Here is a 6,577-nt window from a genome sequence, read left to right on the forward strand (position 1 = left end):
CATGGCCCTTAAGAGCTGTGGAAATAGGCCATCCACCCTGGCTTTCCTCTGCATTCCTTTGGCTAATGTGCCATTGCTGCTTGTGTATCTGGCTGGTAAGGTGCCATTATAATTGCTGACCATGTCAGTGTGCTTGGTACCACCAGCTGGTTAACTTCAAAACTGGCCCCTTGCTGGCTTTCTAAGGTTCTCTTCCCTCTATCTGGATCATATGCCATCGGGTGCAGATTGGAGGAGTGCATTGCAAGGTGTGCAACCCCCCTAACCGGGTGTGTGGGAGAAGGAGGGCAGTACAGATCCTGTTCCTGACGCCCCAGGCTCAATAGTCGTCTGGGTAAAGCAAGCTCCGATTGGGTGAAAGCTGGCCAACTGGTCTCCATGGTGACATAAGCGCCTTAGCAGATGGGTAGCTGAGTTGGGAGGCTCTTCCCTTGAGGTGTTCATCTTCCCTGCCTCCCCGTGGGCTGGGGGCTCTCTCTGGGACAGCACAAATTTGCCTTCTCTTCCTTCAGCCTGACTCACTCCTTCCCGGAATCAATGGTCTAGGATAGGAGCAGGCTGCAGCAGGGGGCGGTTGGGGTGTGCAAGACAAATGTTCCCAGTCAGTTCCTCAAAAGCAAAGGTCTGAATTCTGGACCTTCCAGCCCACCATGGACCCTTTCTCATCTCTGCTGGATGGTCTAGGCTCAGGCTGTTCTGACCACCCAGGAAGGGACCGCATTCCCTCCTCCCTCCGTCCATCCCTTCCATCCAGCCACACCTGGCAGAAACCGCCTCTGAGGACATGCAAGGGCCCCCTGTCTGGATAAACAGAGCCCAGGCAGGAAGGCCCACATGAACAGATGTCGCTGTCTTTGGAATTAAAAACATTTCTAGTGGACTGTCCTGTCCTCCCTCATCTCCCCTGCCTCCCTACCCCTACCCCAGGCTCTCTGCAGGAGTAATGAGAAGGGCCATCCTCAGGGAGATACATGCAGGGCCCTGGGTTCTACCCAGGGAGGGGTATATCCTGGGGCTCTTGGGGCCAGGCATACAGCCACAGCTGGGACTGAGGCAAAATCAGGTAAAAGTGATCATCAGCAGCATCACTGCAGGAAAAAAGGCCAACAGGGAATATATGCAGCCTGAGATGTGTGGGCGGGAGAGGCAGGGACTGCCACCAGTGCTGCCTTGGTGACAGCTGGGGGTGGGGACAGCTTCCAGGCAAATCCTCTAGCCTGTGAACACGAGGAAGAAGGTTCTTTCTCAGAACTTTGGGATGCTGCTGCCACTTTCTGGAGTGACCTCCTTTTTCCCAATGGAATGAATTTTGTCTTCTCACCCAGCCCAGATTGGAACCCTGATTCTCTCCGCTTCTCCTCTAGCCAAATGACACTAAATCAGGTTAGGGGGTTTCTGTACAACCAGCTAGACCAAGGTCACAGACATCCTAGGGGACAGCCTGGGAGTGAGGGGGGAAGATGAGAGCCCCAACAGGCTACCTAGAGAGTTTGGGTACAGGAACTGGGAGCCTGAGAGGAGCCTAGGATTGTGTTGAGGATGAGGACCAGGAGGTCTGTCAAGATTGCTCTTTCTCAGCCCCAGAGGGAACACAGCATGGAGCAGGCCCCACAGGAGCAGAGCTGGGGGGCAAGGTGGTGGTGGAGGGCAAGGTAGGGTCTGAGGCTGGAGGGCTGAAGAAAGGAAGTTCACAGGGGTCCCCACCCAAAGACTGGCATGGGAGTCCAGGCTGAGAGAACCAGCAGGACCAGCAGTGCTCAGGAGCCCAGAGAGATCGGGGCCCTCATGCAGGCTGTGCACAAACTGGTGGGCAGGGTGGCACATCACAGGGCACTGTGAGAAAGGAAGATGGGGGATGCCTGGGTGGCTCAGCAATTGAGCGTCTGCCTTTGACTCAGGTCTGGGGATGGAGTCCCACATCAGGCTCCCTGCATGGAGCCTGCTTCTCCCTCTGCCTATGTCTCTGCCTCTATCTCTCTGTGTCTCTCATGCATAAATAAATAAAATCTTATTTAAAAAAAAAGAGAGAGAGAAAGGAAGATGGAAAACTCCCCTTAAGATTCCTGGCTCTGTAGTCCCTGCATCCCTAATGTGTGTTCCCACCTCTTTGCGTACTTATCCTAACCCATTGGAAGGGCACTGGAAGGGTACAGATCTCCAGAGGATGAGAAAGCAAGACCCATTTATGTTATTTTATCTATCCATCCATACCTACTGAATGTCTGCTATGTTCAAGGCCTGTATTAGGCCCAGGGACAGAAACACTTTGCTCAAAATCACCAAATACCAATAGCATAGAGCTGAGCCTAGATGCTATACTTTCACTTACTGACTCATTCATTCATTTGTCATTGAATAGACGCCTACTCCCCACTCAAGGTGGGGAGGACCTTGAGCGGGTCCCAGTCTAACGACCACCTCTCAAAGAAGGTCACAGCAATCGGGACTCTTTTGGGCAGTTCAGGCCAGAACTCCTTGGGGCCTGGGCCCAACTCACTGACCAGCTGTGCATAGGGCTATGGGCTCGCAGCTCTGGAAGCTCAGCCCCACGGCCTGCCCCAGGTGTAGCACAGTCCTCCCATGTCCCAGGGCCTGTGCCGCTTGGCAGCACGGGTCAAAGCATGTCTTGTTCCCCACATGGCCTCCTTCTCCACTCTGCCTGGCTACCCCAGGCTGGTAGGCTCTAGGTAAGCAGGAGGAGCTGAAATAACCACAGAACTTGTCCACTGCAGAAGAACTGTCCTGTTGGTACACCCCTGGTAACCCCTAGTGATTTTCATGGTGTGGAAATGGCTGGAAAATCCACTTGAGCCTTTGGGAACATCTTGCTTATCTAAAACAAAACCAATCCAGGGACAGAGTGGGCAGAGGACACCCACCATATGTCCTTCCATTCCTTCCCCATAAAACTCATGGCCAGACCAAGAGCCAGACTCCCTTGGCCTCTTTCCTACTCCTTCTCACAGAAAGGAGGTATATGGCCAGGGTCTCCCAGCACCACGTGAGTCAGAGGGGGTGGCAAGCAGAGTACCACAGGGGTCCCCCAAGCCTCCTGCTGAAGACAGAACAGCCTCAGGCAGGAAGGTGTGAAAGTAGGTCAGGGTCCACTGAACCTTGCATGCCTTTCTTCTCCTCTATTATTATCCAGTTCTTTTCCCACCCAAATCTGAGCTCCAAGTGAACAGAAGAAAGCTCCTGGGAGCCAGGGAACCTGGCTGAGAGTCCTGCCTGGTCACTGGCGACTCAGGAACCACTTTTTCCCTCTGGGCTCAGTTTCCACATCTGTCAAAAACAGGAGCTTGGACCAGACAAACAGTCATCAATGGAGATTATCTATCTATCTATCTATCTATCTATCTATCTATCTATCTATCTATCATCTATCTATTTTTTTAAGCAGAGGGCACTCTCTGCCTTTCTTTCCAAATGAAATCTTATGCCAAAGTCTCCCTGCTTCTCAATCAGATAAAAGCAGAGGAAGGCAGAGGCCCTGGACTGAAGCCCTTGGGGTGCTGCGAGTCCCTCCCAGCAATCCCTAAGCTCTGCAGGCAGAACCTGGAGCCCTTGAGCCTCCTTCCAGGGGAAGGTTCTCATGAGAACTGCCATCTCTCTCAACCACAGCCATTGCTCCAGCTCGCCCCAGGGTGGGGAGATGTGGAGGCCAGGGAGATTAAGGGCTTTTTAAGGAAACTTCCGGGTCAGGGTCCTAGATCTGAAACTCATGTCTTATCTCTACTTTTCTCTCTGTTTTGGGAATGCTGCGGGCCTCTGCTTTGCTGGCTCCCTTCCCAACCTTCCCTCCCTTTGCTGGGCTACTAACACTTATCGAGTCATTCAGGCTGGTGCTTTCTGGGTCATCTTAGCTCTGAAGCCAGCACAGCTCAGGTCCTGCCTCAAGGGTAGGAGCAGGCCGTCCCCCGTCTTTCCCATGCCAGCCCGTGGGGAGCAGGCTGTGCCTGGGGGTTAGACCCTTAGCGAGTAGCGGGTGCCACCACCACTACCCCCCTGCATACCATGGCAGAGGCTTGGCTGCAGTGAGGGGCCATGGGGGGTCCGCAGCACCCGCAGTGAGGGAAGCTGGAAGAACCCACACAAGGTGCCCCCTAAAAGCATTCGCCTCAGCCCTCACTCGAGGGTGTCCCTGGCAATTCCTCTAAGTCCTTTTCTCAGAGGTTTTAAAAAAATCAAAAGTGAGACCACCCTAGGGACCAATTTTTGGATTTCTAGGAGGATGCAGTTATAGCCTCCGCCTGCAGGGAGCTTAGCCAGGTACTATTACCTCTGTAATCTCATTTAATATTCACACGAGTTGGAGAGGTCACCTGGGGCCACCTTGCTATTAGGTGGGGGAGCTGGGATCAAACCTGGCTCTTCCGCCTGAGTCTAGGAGCCCCTCCAGAGCTGGGAAGAACACACCCCTCTTTTGGTGTATTGAGAAGCTGGGTATTCTCAGACATTGAATGAGTCGGTCCCCGGGGTCCTCTCTGGATCAGCTCCTCTGCTCGACACCCACCCCGGAGAGGTGGCCCTGGGGAGTGGGCAGCCAGCCTGCCCATCAAGGTGGCATTCCCAAATGGGGCGGGAGAGCAAGAGGGAGACTTGAGCCTCCAGCTGCTTCCTATTGAATGCTTCTTCTCTCCAGAATCCACTGGGCAGAGTCTGCCTCACCAAATCAGGAACACCTGGGAGACAGAGGTGGCCGAGCAAGGGTGTGGAGAGGTTGTACAAGTGCGCGGAAGTCTTTGGGCAGCAGGGTGGCCCTCTCAAGGGATCTGACTCTGGCTTCCCCCCATCATACCTAGCCTGCTCTCCAAGTGTAACTGAGGCCTCTGGACCTGTCTTGAGGAGTGAGAGCAGGTGGGGCATGGAGAAGGAACAGCTACTCTAGAGGGGGTGGGGGGTGGAGGTGGGGAGTGGGGAGGGCAATGGCTCGAGTCCCAAGGGCCCTGAGAGGAAGCAGGGAGAGGAACAGTCCTGGCACTCAACCACCCCTGTCCCCATGTGCCTCTGGGCTGGCACAGTGGTGATGACAGCGGCAAAGGAAAGAATCCCACGTGGGCTGGCTCTAAGAACAGCAGGCAGCAGAGATATGAAGCACAGACTCTAGAAGCAGACACTTCCCCTGGTTGTGCACATCAGGCCTGGGATGGGTGCAAGGGAAGGGTGGCCTTGGTGAGGGGGGAGAAGTCTGCAAAGCCACACCCAGCACTGCCACTGCAGCCTCCTGGGGTAGAGAGCTGTCTAGGGTTGTGAGGTGCCAGGCCAGGGGTTGGGGGCTGGGGTGGTGGAATGAAAGAGAGAAGCCAGCCCCAAGGCTTTTTCACAGCTGCCTCCACCCCCCACCCCACCCCCAGTCAAAACCAGGCCATTCCCAGGATTCAGGTGCCCAGCTGTGGTCAGTGTGGCTTAAAGGACATTGGGAGGTGTTAAGGACCCACGTGAATGCCCTTCTGTCATCCCACCCAGGGAGGGAGCCGGCACCTCCTGGTACCAGCCCATGAAGAACTAGAGTGGCAAGAACTAAAAGCGTTTTTGGGTCAACCAGACCAATGCCCCAAAGCCCAGGCTCCCAGAACAATAAAACTGGCATGCTGACCCTTCAAGCAGGGTCAAACAGGGAAAACAGACCCTTCGGTGGCTGGAGAGAGGGATTTGGGGTGGGGGAGCCCCTGACTCCCGCCCTAGCAGGCTCCTGACCCATGCTTACTCTGAATTTCCTCCTGCTCTGCAGAGTAATTGAAACCAGAAACAACTCTAGGCTGACAATGGCCCCTTGTTCCCAGCTCCTCGCTCACTCTGCACTCCAGGCCTGACTACACCATGCCAAGCTGAGAGCAGTATCAAGGGGGAAGAGCCCAGAGCTGTTTGACCCAAGGTGAAGGCAGGGCTGGCAGGTGGTGAGCACCCTAACCTTGACCTTCAGTCTACTCTGAGGTCAGTTCATCGAAGCTGGATCTGACTTCATCAATGTAAGAAAACAGATGTGGCCTCAGCCAGCCTATGGCCTGTACACAGGGGGCCACTGGTAAGTGATGGCCTGGGTTGGGGGGCACTGCTCCAGGACCTGGAGTCCTTGCAGGAAGGTAGAGGACAGTGTACCTGGACATGCCAGTTTGGGCAAAGGACTGTCATCATTAGATGAGTATGACTCTGTGCCAGCCCCTGACAAGGGCTTCAATGGACTTTCACATTCAAGTCTCATTAGGACACATTTTATGGGTGAGGAAACAGGCTCCGAAAGTAAAGTAACTTACTCTATTCTCCCAACTAATGAAGAAGGAAAGGGGGACTGACCCCCAAATCTGTTTTGACTTCAAAGGCCCATCAACACTGATCAATTGAAATTCTGTCTTCTTTACTATATGGTGAGGTCATTCTTCATATCTGCAGCATAGTGCCTGACACTTAGAGGGTGCTCAGCACGTAGAAATGCATGGATAAGCTGGTGATGGCACAAATATACATGTCATAGCTCTGACTCTTTTAGGTATATTTTGTCTTTTCAACCTCACAACACAAGCTGGTGATGAAGGAAGAGTGGGAATAATTATCCCCATTTAAGAGATGAAGAAACTGA

The 6,577-nt window shown here is 53.8% G+C and overlaps 1 protein-coding gene across 6 annotated transcripts in view; it reads right to left on the minus strand.

The window, feature by feature from the left end:
- Window positions 1-6,577, minus strand: part of ABR (ABR activator of RhoGEF and GTPase) — a 185,987-nt gene that overhangs the window by 24,863 nt on the left and 154,547 nt on the right. The gene's annotated exons all lie outside the window — the stretch shown is intronic.

The sequence above is a fragment of the Canis aureus genome, chromosome 16, assembly GCF_053574225.1.
Source record: "Canis aureus isolate CA01 chromosome 16, VMU_Caureus_v.1.0, whole genome shotgun sequence".
Taxonomy (NCBI): domain Eukaryota; kingdom Metazoa; phylum Chordata; class Mammalia; order Carnivora; family Canidae; genus Canis; species Canis aureus.